This window comes from Chiloscyllium punctatum, chromosome 42, assembly GCF_047496795.1.
Source record: "Chiloscyllium punctatum isolate Juve2018m chromosome 42, sChiPun1.3, whole genome shotgun sequence".
Lineage (NCBI taxonomy): Eukaryota > Metazoa > Chordata > Chondrichthyes > Orectolobiformes > Hemiscylliidae > Chiloscyllium > Chiloscyllium punctatum.
Window position 1 is genome coordinate 23,223,433 of NC_092780.1, and position 13,323 is coordinate 23,236,755.

The 13,323-nt window shown below is 45.3% G+C and overlaps 1 pseudogene; it reads right to left on the reverse strand.

Moving 5' to 3' along the window:
* Nucleotides 1-5,398, reverse strand: part of LOC140465529 (beta-1,4 N-acetylgalactosaminyltransferase 2-like) — a 63,416-nt pseudogene extending 58,018 nt beyond the window's left edge.
* Nucleotides 5,399-13,323: the final 7,925 nt, after the last annotated feature.

Genomic DNA, 13,323 nt, shown 5'->3' on the forward strand with positions numbered 1-13,323 from the left:
AGTCCACTTTGGAACGGTTAATGATGAAGTTACAGTACATGGGCGGCATAGCTTAGAAATCAGGAATGGTATCATATAATATCAAATCATTGAATTGTTCTTCCAAATCAAATTTACAGTCTGACAACATGGAACCAGAGCCTTTGGTCCAACGTGTCCCCACTGACCAGGTATCCTAACCTGAAGTATTCCCATTGGCCTACATTTGATCCATATCCCTCCAAACCTTTCCTATTCATGTTCCTGTCCAAATGTCATTTAAATGTTGTAATTGTACCTGCTTCTACCATTTCCTCTGGCAGCTCATTTCATTTACACACCACGCTCTGTGTGATAAATCTGCCCCTCAGATTCCTTTGAAATATTTCCCCACCCAACTGCCTATGGTTTTGGACTCCCCTACCCCTAGAAAAAAAATCTTGTCCAAGAACCCTATTCATGCCCCTCTTGGTTTTGTAAACCTCTGTTAGGTCACCCCTTAGCTTCCAAAGTTCCAGGGAAAAAAAGATCCAAGGCTATCCAGCTTCTCCTTGTCACTCAAACCATCCAGTCCCAGCAACATCTGTGTAAATTTTCCTCTATGCTCTCCAGCTTAACATAATCCTTCTGGCTGCAGGGCAACCAGAACCATACACAATAGTTTAAAAGTGGTCTCACCCCTGGTTGAAGGCACCCATAAATGTGATTAATGTTGGGAATTTGAAAGAAATCATTGGATTTGAAATGGTAACTATTTCTGTCTCCACAGGTGCTGCCAGAGCCATTGCATTTCTCCAGCACTTTCCATTTTGACTTCAGATCTCCAGCCTCATTGTATATGGATTAACATTGGAGTTATGTAGGAAGCCAGAATTAGAGAGTTGCATCGATCTTAAACTAGGCCATTTAGACAGACTGAAAAACAGGCAGGGAATCGAGGGATTTGGACCAAGTACGGTTGGATAGTGTTAATTCAGAATAGCATTATGTTGACAAAGACATCTGGCTACAAAACCTGTTTCTGTGTTGTACTACTGTATGTTCAATGAATACTGGAGAGTAAGAGATTACAAAGATAAGCATGAAGCTTGGTGAACAAGTTAGAGTTTGTGGAGCAGAGTTTTACATGAGGTCAATTTTCGAAGAGTAGAAGGTGGGAGTCTGACCAGGAGTGCATTGATGGCTAAGTCTCGATGAAGTGATATATAGCTTTTAATTCTCATTCAAAAGAAACTTAGATCACAACATTTCCTTAAATATTCCCTTCTGCTAAATTCAAGTCAGTCAATCCCACAAGTATTTAGTATTGGGTCTGTGAGATTTACATTACCATCTCACGAAATACGTGCCAATCAGTTTAAGCAAAACAATCCTGAAGAGCAGAAATAACTCCACCCAGCCAGGTTTTCACCTGCTTCAGAACCGGTTTGACACGTCTGACGAGTGGTTTGAATGCTGGGATTAGCATAACAGAGCTCTCGCCTGAGGAGCGAAGGTGTGACTGTGGCTCTGCTCTGGATACGTTGGGGATGTTTGTGTAAACCAGTTCCAGCATGTTCTCCCCTCTCATTGCAAAGTCCCCATGCTGATGGAATTTAGGGAGCACAGCCTTGAGATTCGCACAGTTGAAAGGTTTTTATTAATTTCAAAAATATACTTTATTCATAAAATACTTTGATGATCTATACAACTGGACATGCCATACATATGTAAACATTCCATTTCTTTGCATACCAAAACAGAGTAATCATTCCTATTTACAGATCTGTACGATTACATTTTTAGCTGAGGCGTCAGCAGAGCCCAAATGACTGCGTGGGCCCCCTGTTCTTCTTAGGCAGGCAGATGTTACATGGTGGTCTTTCCCCACCGCGCCTTGGCGGCAGTTGCCCCAAGCTTCAGCGCGTCCCTCAACACGTAGTCCTGGACCTTGGAATGTGCCAGTCTGCAACACTCAGTTGGGGTCAACTCCTTCAGCTGGAAGATCAACAGGTTTCAGACCGCCCAGAGAGCGTCCTTCACCGAGTTGATGATCCTCCAGGAACAGTTGATATTCATCTCGGTCTGCGTCCCAGGAAACAGGCCGTAGGGCACGGAGTCCCGCATCACGGCGCTGCTTGGGACGAACCTCAATAAACCCCACTGCATTCCTCTCCAGACTTCTTCTGCGAAGGCACATTCCAGAAGGAGGTGTGTGACAGTCTCCGCCCCCCTGCAGCTGCTTCGAGGGCAGCTTGTGGTGCGGCTGAGAGTCTGGGAGTGCATAAAGGATCTCACAGGCAGAGCCCTTCTCACCACCAGCCAAGCCATTGTTTGGTGCTTGTTGGAAAGTTCTGGCGATTAGGCATTCTGCCAAATGGCTTTGACAGTCTGCTCAGGGAACCGCTCGATAGGATCTGCCCTCTCCTTTTCCCGAAGGGTCTCGAAAATACTATGTGCTGACCACTTCCTGATGGACTTGTGGTCAAAGGTGTTTTTCTTCGTAAACTTCTCCACGAAGGACAGGTGATACGGAACGGTCCAACTACTTGGAGCGTTCCACGGCAGCGAGGCCAGGCCCATCCTTCACAACACCAGGGACAGGTAGAACCTCAGTACGTAGTGACACTTGGTGTTTGCGTACCGGGGATCCACGCACAGCTTGATGCAACCACACACAAAGGTGGCCATCAGGGTGAGGGTGGCATTGGGTGTATTTTTTCCCCCGTTGCCCAGATTTTGGACGGCGAGTCCCTTCGGACCCGGTCCATCTTTGACCTCCATATAAACTGGAAGATGGCCTAGGTGACTGCAGCGGCGCAGGTTCTGGGACTAGGCCAGACCTGTGCCACGTATAATAGCAATGACAGTGCCTCACACCTGATGACCAGGTTTTTTCCCGCAATGGAGAGTGACCATAACTTCCATCTGCCCAGTTTCTGCCTCACTTTGCTGATATGCTCCTCCCAAGACTTGGCGCACGCCCCAGCCCCCCCGAACCAAATACTGGATTAGTGGTGCTGGAAGAGCACAGCAGTTCAGGCAGCATCCAAGGAGCAGCGAAATCAACGTTTCGGGCAAAAGCCCTTCATCAGGATTCATCAGGATTCATCATTCCTGATGAAGGGCTTTTGCCCGAAACATCGATTTCGCTGCTCCTTGGATGCTGCCTGAACTGCTGTGCTCTTCCAGCACCACTAATCCAGTATTTGGTTTTCAGCATCTGCAGTTATTGTTTTTACCCCCGAACCAAATACCCAGCACCTTCAGGTGGTTGGTCCTGATGGTGAAGGGGATCGAGGATTGGTCGGCCCAGTTCCCGAAGAGCATGGCCTCGCTCTTGCCTCGGTTTACCTTGGCCCCCGAGGCCCATTCGAACTGGTCACATATGCACATGAGTCTGCGCACGGACAGCGGATCCGAGCAGAAAACGGTGATGTTATCCATGTACAGGGAGGTCTTAACCTGCAGGCCCCCGCTGCCAGGAATAGTCACCCCTCTCAGGCTCGCATCCTTCCTGATGGACTCAGCAAATGGCTCTATGCAGCACACAAACAAGGCAGGAGAGAGAGGGCAGCCCTGCCTGACTCCAGATCTGACTGGGAAGCTATCTGATTCCCACCCATTGATTGAGACTGCACTGACAATGTTGGTGAAGAGCAGTCTGATCCAATTGCAGATTCCCTCCCCAAAGCCCATTTTGGAGAGAACATCTCTCATATACCTGTGTCATATCCTGTCAAAGGCTTTCTCCTGGTCCAGGCTGATCAGGCAGGTGTCCAACCGTCTGTCCTGCACATAGGCGATCGTATCCCTGAGGAGTGCGAGACTCTCAGCAATCTTCCTGCCCGGTACAGCACAGGTTTGGTCGGGGTGAATCACCGACCCCAGAGCAGACCTGACCCAGTTGGCGATTACCTTTGACAGAATTTTGTAATCCGCATTCAACAGTGAGATTGGTCTCCAATTTTTGAGTTTCTCCCTCTCCCCCTTCCGCTTGTAGATGAGGGTGATGATGCCTTTCCTCATGGATTCACTCATGGTACCTGCCCAAAGCATACTGACATACACCTCCAGCAGGTCCTGGCCAATCAAGTCCCTCAGAGCGGAATAGAGCTCGACCGGTAAGCCGTCGCTTCCGGGAGTTTTATTCTTTTCGAAGGACTCGAGGGCCTTGGTCAGCTCGTCCAGAGATAGCAGCTAGTCCAGCTTCTCGCGTGTTCTGTCATCTAAGACCTCCGTGATATAGGACAGGAATGACTGGGAGGCCACACTGTCGGTCGGCTTCGCGTCATACAGACTGGCATAGAAGGATTTGCTGATCCTCATGACGTCAGCCTGAGATGACGTTATCGAGCCATCTTCTTCCTTCAGGCTGCTGAGCACGGAGCTCTCTTTGTGCACCTTCTGGAAGATGAAACGTGAGCACGTCTCATCCTGCTCCACCGAACGGACCCTGTACCGGAAGGTTATCTTGGAGGCCTCCAAGGCAAAGAGCGAGGCTTGCTGGCCCTTCACCTCCTTGAGGTCCTCCGTTACATCCACCCCCATCGTTTGCAGCAGGAGCAGGTTCTGCATACTTCCCCGGTTTTCCCCGCCTCTCTCTCGCCCCCTGAACACCTTTGAGGATGAAGAACCTCTTGATGTTCCCTTTTACCGTTTCCCACCAGTCCGCTGGTAACTCAAAGAGGAGCTTCACGGTTCTCCAACCTGCGTAGTCACTCTTGAGCTCCTCAATGTTTCCCGGGGTCAACAGCTTTGTGTTCAGCTTCCACGTTCCCTTACCCGCCCACTGCTCATCCTGTAGGTGACAGTTGGCCAGCAGGAGGCAGTGTTCAGAGAAGAACACCAGCTTGACATTGGTGGATCTGACTGAGAGCGTTTGGGACACAAGCAGGTAATCGATCCTTGAGCGGATAGACCCATCTGCCTGTGACCAGGTGTATCTACGCTGCGCTTTGTCTGCAGGGGTGCTGAAGACGTCGTGCAGCTTGGCATCTTTTACCGTGTCCATCAGGACTCTGGACGTGATGTCCAGTTTACTGTCCCCCCCGCCAGATCGTCCATCTGCATCAATGATACAGTTGAAGTCTCCGGCCAGAATGACCGGCCTGGACGTAGCCAGCAACAGTGGAAGCTGCTGCAGGACGGCCAACCGTTCACATTAATCAGTCTCAGGGGAGCTTTCCTGTCCATGACATCCGTGCCGAGGAGGCGCCCGCCCACCACCTCCTTAACTTCGGAGATGGTGAAGTTGCCTCCTCGCAACAGGATACCCAGGCTGGAAGCGCGGCTATCGTTGCTCCCCGACCAAACTGACGGCCCATAGGCCCACAAGCTCGACCATCTCCTGTAGCTACTGAGGTGCGGTATCCCATACTCCTGCAGAAACAGGATGTCGGCTTTAACGTTGTCCAGGAAGGCCGTCGTAGAACCACATCGCGTAGCCGATTTGATGCTACGCACATTGATGCTGGCAATTTTTAACTCCATTTTAACAGTTTACGAGGTTAACAGTTTCCATTTGCTGCTGGTCTTGCCGCTCTGGGGTAGCTGTGTGCATCCCAGATTCGCACAGTTGAAAGGTCTAACAAGGGACAGTGCTGTGCTGGTCCTAATTCTGGGGAGTGAAGCTAAACAGGTGTTTGAGGTGGTAGTGGGAGAGCATTTTAGTGATTGTGACTACAAAACAATGTGTTTCACATGTGCCACAGAAAAGGAAAAAGATGTTCTGCAAAATTCGGTGTTTGATTGTGCGAAGGCAGATTTTATTCAAATAGGTGGGCACTGACCCAAATGGGAATAGGTGAGAACAGTTAGTTCTTGGTCGGCATGCAATGGAAGGGGAGGAGTGAGGCTTCACATTGGAATTGGCAAGAGTACAAGCCCCACTATGTTTCCTTGAGGGTGAATTATAGGAGCAGCAAGCCAGGAGAACCCTGGATATCAAGGAATTTTCAGCACTGGATAAGAAGGAAAAGAGAGGCTTTTCGCAGGTACAAAGGGAGCAAATCAATGGAAGCATTAGTAGAGTATGGAAAGTTTCAGGAAGAACTGAAGAAAATAGTTAGGAGAGGAAAGGGGGCCTGAAGAAACACTGGGGGTAAGATTAAGAATAAAGGGAGATGTTCCGTAACAAAGGAATAAGATAACCTGGGAAGGAGTGTAGCTCATGATGGAGCAAATAGATGATCTGTGTGTGGAGCTGGAGGACATTGAAAGGGTGTTTAATGAATCCTTCACACTTTAGAGAAGCAAGATGTAGTTACAGGATTCAACACCCGGGACTGTGAGAATCTTGGACAATATCGGGAGTGAGGAGGGAATGGAGGATTTGTCAGGCTTAAAACTGAACATATCCCCAAATTCTGGATGAATTGCTGTGGGAGACAATGCAGCAAGTTACAGTGGCTCGGACCCAAATTTTAATTCCTCTCTGGCCATAAAGGCTGTACCAGAGGACATGAGGATAACAATGGATCCAGTCTTTCACCACAAATTTATGTCCCCTTGTTATTAATCCTTCAGTGATGGGGAACAGCTACTTTCTGTCTATGCCCCCTAAAATCTTGTACACCTCTATCAATTCCCCCTCAGCCTTCTACACTCAAAAGAAAATAACTATTAGCCTCTCTTAATAGCTAAACTGCTCAATCCTGATAAATCTCCTCTGCACCCTCTCCAGTGCAAACACATCCTTCCTGTAGTGTGGTGACAAGAACTGCACATAGTACTCCAGTTGTGAACTGACCAAAGTCTTGTACAGCTCCAACATGACATCCCTGCTTCCCTGCAGTGTGGTGGGATTGTTTAGTGTGTGTCCCCCAGAGATGTTCTCTTAAACGTTCCGCAACTTGGGACACAATGCACTAAACATCAACTTGTGGAGCATTTCAGAGAACATCTCTGGGATACATGCACTAAACAAACCCATTGCCCGGTGGCCCAACGCTTCAGCTCCACCTCTGACTCTCTCAAAGGCATGCAAGTCCTGGGCCTCCTCTACTGCCAATTCCTAACCAACTGGCTTCTGAAGGAAGAACACCTTATCTCCCACATTGGGACCCTCCAACTACACAGGATCAATGTCGATTTCATCAGTTTCATCATCCCTGCTCCTCCCACCTTATCCCAGATCCAAACCTCCAACTCGGCACTGACCTCTTGAACTGTCCCACCTGTCCATCTTTCCTCCCACTTATCCGTTCAATCCTCCACTCCAACCTATCACTATCACCTCCCAATTACACCTACTAATTGCACGCCAACTAACTTCTCCCCAGCCCCAACCACGCATTCCCCCACCCCATTTATCTCTCAGCCCCCTTGGGCAGCAGTCCCACCTCATATTCCTGATGACGAGCTTATGCTCCAAACGTTGACTCTCCTGCTCCCCAGTGGAATTATTGCCAGGCATAGTTTAAGATCAACAAAAACTTGGAAGAAACAGAGATGTACCTAGTGTATAGTTCTCTCTACTAAATGCAAACACACCCAAACCTGAAAGAAGAGATTGTGTTTTATCCAAAATGGGAAAGTAAAAATGAATAATGTTCATTGCTTTCCTGGAATTTCAGTTGTTATTCTCACCTGGAATGACAATGGATTGCAGTGGCATTACTTCAACTCCATGGATAGGATAGCTTAGTGGGGAATTGGGTTGTGCTGTGATTATCTTCTTCAAAGGTGACTCAATCCTGTTTCAAAAGATTTAGTTATATGCCATATAATAAATGTAATCTAATTTATTTCATCTGCAACAAACTTGAATTAAACGTCACTACATTTTCCTCCCAATTATTTTATGTCAATAACAAAGAATAGGGGTCCAAGTACTGATCCCTGTGGAATACCACTGGTTACAGATCTCCAATCTGAAAAACACCCTTCTGCTGCTACACTCTGTCTCGATGACTAAGTCAGTTCTGTATCTATCTCACTAGCTGACCATGAATCCCATGTAACTTCACTTTTTGTATCAGCTTGCGATGCGGGATCTTGTCAAATGTCTTGCAAAACTCCACATGGACAACATCAACCACCTAGCCATCATCCATTATCTTTGTGCTTCCTCAAAAGACTTGAGACAAGATCTTCCCGCACAACGCCTTTGTGCTAATTGCTAATGAGTGCATAAATTTTCCGAATGTGAGATAATCCATTCCTAAGAAACTTTTCCAATAATTTCCCTACCACGGATATAAGGCTCATTGCCTTTCATTTCCAGATAATCCCTGTTGCCCCACTTAAACAACAAAACAATGTTTACTATTCTCCTGTTCTCTGGGGCCTTCCTTGTGAATAAAGAAGATGCAGCGATTTAATACAAAGTTCCAGCAATTTCCACCCTCGCTTCCTTCATCATTCTGGGACAGATCCCATTGGGTCCTTTCTACACGAGTGCTTTTAAAATCACCCAACACCTCCTCCTGTTTTGTTAACATGCCCGAGAATATCAACATAACCCACTCACCATCCATCATGTACTTCTCCTTTGTGAATACCGATGCAAAGGACCTTTGTTAAGGATCTCAACCAGTTTCTCTGGCTCCATGCATAAGGTTCCTCCTCTTTCATTGAGTGGATCTATCCTTTCCTTTGCTACCTCTTGCTCCTTAGATGAGTATAAACTGCCTTGGAATTAGTGTCACTGTTACTTAAATGCTTCCCCACTGAAACTTTGATCTGCTGGCTAAGTTCATTCTCCAAAACCACATCTAGTGTGGTCCTTTTCCAAATAGTTGAATGTTTACATATTGTTGCAAAAACCATCCAAGCCGAACAAACTCCCCACCCTGATTCAAGTCTCTGGCACTAAATGAGATTCAGTCAATCTAGATGGAAGTTAAAACCACCCACCATAGCAACCCTATTGGTTTCACATTTTTCTATAATCTATTCACATATCCATGCCTCAATCACCTGCTGGCTGTTGGGAAGTGTGTAATACAATCCCAGCAAAGTGACTACACCCTCCTTGTTCCTGAGCTGTCCCCATATGGCCTCACTGGATGAGCCCTTCAAGATGTATTCTCTCAGTACAGCTGTGACAGTCTCCGTTATGACTAACACGACTCCCTCACCTCTTTTGCACCCCTCTCTATCATGCCTGAAACATCTAAATCAAGTTGCCAGTCTTGTCCCTCTTTCAATTAAAGCTCTGTAATAGCTACAACAAATTAGTTATACAAACTAATCCAATCTCTAAATTCTGCCTGAGCTCACATTAAAACATATTTATCTCAGAACGTGCTGTCTGCCTGTTTTACTTCTTAGCGTCAGAGAGTCACAGACATGTACAGCACGGAAACCAACTCTTCAGTCCAACTTGTCCTACCCAGACAATCCTACCCAATCTAGTGTTCCCTGCCAGCACCCGGCCCATATCCCTCCAAACCCTTCCAGTTCATGCACCCAGCCAGATGCCTCTTAAATGTTGCAATTGTACCAGCCTCCACCACATCCTCTGGTAGCTCATTCCATATGCGCACCACCCTCTGAGTGACAAAGTTGCCCCTTAGGTCCCTTTTGTATCTTTCCCCTCTCATCCTAACCTATGCCCTCTTGTTCTGGACTCCCCCAACCCAGGGAAGAGACTTTGTCTATTTATCCTATCCATGCCCCTCAGGATTTTATAAATCTCCATAAGGTCACCCCTCAGCCTCTGACGCTCCAGGGAAAACATCCCCAGCCTATTCAAACTCTTCCTACAGCTCAAATTCTCCAACACTGGCAACATCCCTGTAAATCTTTTCTGAACCTTTCCAGTTTCACAACATCTTTCCGAAAGGTTGGAGACCAGAATTGCACGCAATATCCCAACAGTGGCCGAACCAATGTCCTGTGCAGCCTCAACATGACCTCCCAACTCCTGTATTCAATACTTTGACCAATAAAGGAAAGCATAACAAACCCCTTCTTCACTATCCTATCTTGCTGTGACTCTACTTTCAAGGAGCAATGAACCTGCACTCCAAGGTCTCTGTTCAGCAACACTCCTTTGGAACTTATCAAACTCCTTCTTCACTATCCTATCTACCTGCAACTCTACTTTCAAGGAACTATGAACCTGCACTCCAAGGTCTCTTTGTTCAGCAACACTCCCTAGGACCTTGCCATTCAGTGTATAAGTCTTGCTCTTACAGGCCTTAGTCTCTGACATCTCTTTGATTATTTTACTTGATGACCTGCTACTCTGGCTTCCCACCCCCACCATGGTAGTCTGAACTCTCCTCAGTGGTATTAGCAAATTTTCCTGCCTGATTATTGGTACTCTGACAGTTTCGGCACAACCCATCCTTATTGTACAGGCCATGTGCCCAGGAGACAATGATCCACACACCTGAAGTACTCCCTCCTAACCAACCCTTTAGCTATATATTTACTATCTTACAGTTATTAGCACTGGCACATAGCACAGCATATAATCCCGATATTGTACCCCTAAAACTGCTGCTTAAATGACTCAAAAATGGGTAGAAAGGCAAGTTGCAAGAGAGATAGAGGGAGGTATTAACAAGTTCAATAAGTGGACAAAATGTTGGCAAATAGTGTGGGAAAATGTGAAGTTGTGCCATTTTGGAAGGGAGAACGAAAGAACAGAATATTATTTAAATGCAGAAAAACTGCAATACAAAGGGACTTGGGAGTACTGAGACATGAAATGTAGGAAGTGAGCACACAGGTGCAGCAGTTTACAATGGAATGTTGGCTCTTATTTCAAAGGGTTAGAGTAGAAGAATAGGGAAGTCTTACTGAAACTGTACACAGTACTAATGAGATCACATTGGGAGTACTGTGAGCAGCCACAAGCTTTTTAACCACTTGGAAGCCAACTACATATTATTGTTGACAGATAGAAAGCTGTTGTCATCAACACCTGATCACTACTTGACACACCAATCAGCAATTTGTCTGCTGAATACCCTTCAAACACAGCCCCTGGTTCCAGCTTATCCATAATAAACTTCCCCAATGCTTGAACAAACAGCAGTGTAATCAGCTCTGATAAAGTGGATCAGTAACCTGCTCTTAAAAAGTGCAGCAATCCCTTCCACTCTTCTAGGTTTCTACAACCGTCCTTGTCCCATTTGAGTTCACAATCACAAATACAGAACAGGACAGTCATTACACATTGTAAATCATGAATTTATCTCTTCCCTTGCTTGAACTAATTCCTCTGCATTGTGTCTATAACATATCCTTTACATAAACATCTTGATCAGCCAATGGAAGTCTGTTCCCATAAATCAACTCATGCTTTTGTAGAGACCTTTGTCGGTCACTCACTGAAAGACATCCTTCCGCTCGTTGACTTCTGGATATTCAAAAGAACGGGTTTTGTTCCTTCCTCCTTGTTGGTAGGCAACAGCCAAGTTTGCTCCTCTTTTGGATTCTTTGTTTTCTAAACCACTGAACTGTTCAGCGCAAGATTTTTTGAAATGTTTAGTTACAGTGCATGCAAACACATTTACAGACATGCATCACCTCTCACAGAACGCAAAATGAAATTAGGTTCTTCCTTATTGTCTACATAATACAGAAATACAAATCAACGTTGAAGTTATGCATATTTCTGTTAAGCAAGTTTTTAAATAAAACTAATATCATAAATTTATATACCATCTGTGAGAGTTGTTCTTCAAATATCAGTACGTTCAAAATTAGTTACCTCTTTCTATGCTGTTCATATTGTAATCTTCTTATTTTGATTGCTGATACATCTTTCGGATTGGAAGAGATTATTAAAGGTAATGGTTTCCCAATATTACAACTGCAATTAAGTTTGCTATTTAACCTGTAAAGGAATTAAAGTTACCATTAGTCAAAGTGACAAGTCAAATATAAAGAATACATGTGTCTACTCATCATAATCTTGTGCAGTGCAGTCATAATCATAACGCAAGCCTGAATCATAAGACCGATCCACTTAAACATTGCTTTGACCTCTGCTAAACTAGTTTGAAAATGTTTTGTCTTCAACTTTGTCATTTATATAACTGATTTGGTTGTGAACTTAGGAGGCATAGTTGGTAAGTTTTCAGATGACGCTGAAAATGTGTTGCTGGAAAAGCGCAGCAGGTCTTGACCTGCTGAGCTTTTCCAGCAACACATTTTCAGCTCTGATCTCCAGCACCTGCAGTCCTCACTTTCTCCTAGAAGTTTTCAGATGACATCAAAATTGGAGATGTACTGGACAGTGAAGAAGGTTCCCTCAGATTACAATAGCATCTTGATCAGATGGGCCAATAGACTGAGGAGTTTTAAAGGAGTTTAATTTAGATAAATGTGAGGTGCTGCTTTTTGGAAAAGCAAATCAGAGCAGGAATTATACACTTCACGGTAAGGTCCTCGAGAGTGTTGCTGAACAATCAGACCTTGCAGTGTAAGTTCAGTGTTCCTTGAAAGTAGAGTTTCAGAAGATAGGATAGTGAAGAGGCATTTGGTATGTGTCCTTCATTAGTCAGAGCTTTGACTGTAGCAGTTGAGAGGTCATGTTGTGGCTGTGCAGGACATTGGTTAGGCCGCTTTTGGAATATCGTGTGCAATTCGGGTTTCCTTCATATTGCAAGGATGTTGTGAAACTTGAAAAAGTTCAGAAAAGATTTACAAGGATATTGCTAGGGTTGGAGAATTTGAGCTATGGGGAGAGGCTGAATAGGTTGGGGCTGTTTTCCCTGGATAATCAGAGGCTGAGGGGTGACATTATAGAGGTTTATAAAATTAGGAGGGGCATGGATAGAATGAACAGAAAATGTCATTTCCCTGGGGTGGGGAGTCCAAAACTCGAGGCCATAGTTTCAGGGAGAGAGAGGAAAGATAAAAAAGGGGCCTAAGGGGCAGCTTTTTCACACAGAGGATGGTGCGTGTATGGAATGGGCTGCCAGAGAAAGTGGTGGACGCTGTTTAAAAAGCATTTAAAAGGAAGCTGGATGGTTGTATGAATAGGAAGGGTTGGGCGGGATATGGGCCAAGTGCTGGCAAATAGGACTAGATTAGGTTAGGATATCTGAGCGACATGAACGAATTGGACCGAAGGGTCTGTTTCTGTGCTGTACAGCTCTGTGACCTTATAATTGTAACTATTAGGTAAATGGTTTGGGTTCTTTCACAGTGACACAATTTACTCTCTATTTCATTATGTTGTCTGTTTTGAACTTTTTGATCAGTTTATGCATTGAAAGCACTTTTGTTGGTAAAGTGGACAAAGGGACACTGAATTTGGCTCGTGGTCCAACTCAATTTTAATAACAAAATATTCCTTTTTAAAAACACTGTGCAAGCTTTTCCCGAATTCCCATTAAATTTACTCTCTTATCAAGTTCTATCCACTCGAGAAAGGGATGTTGTCCACAATGATCCATG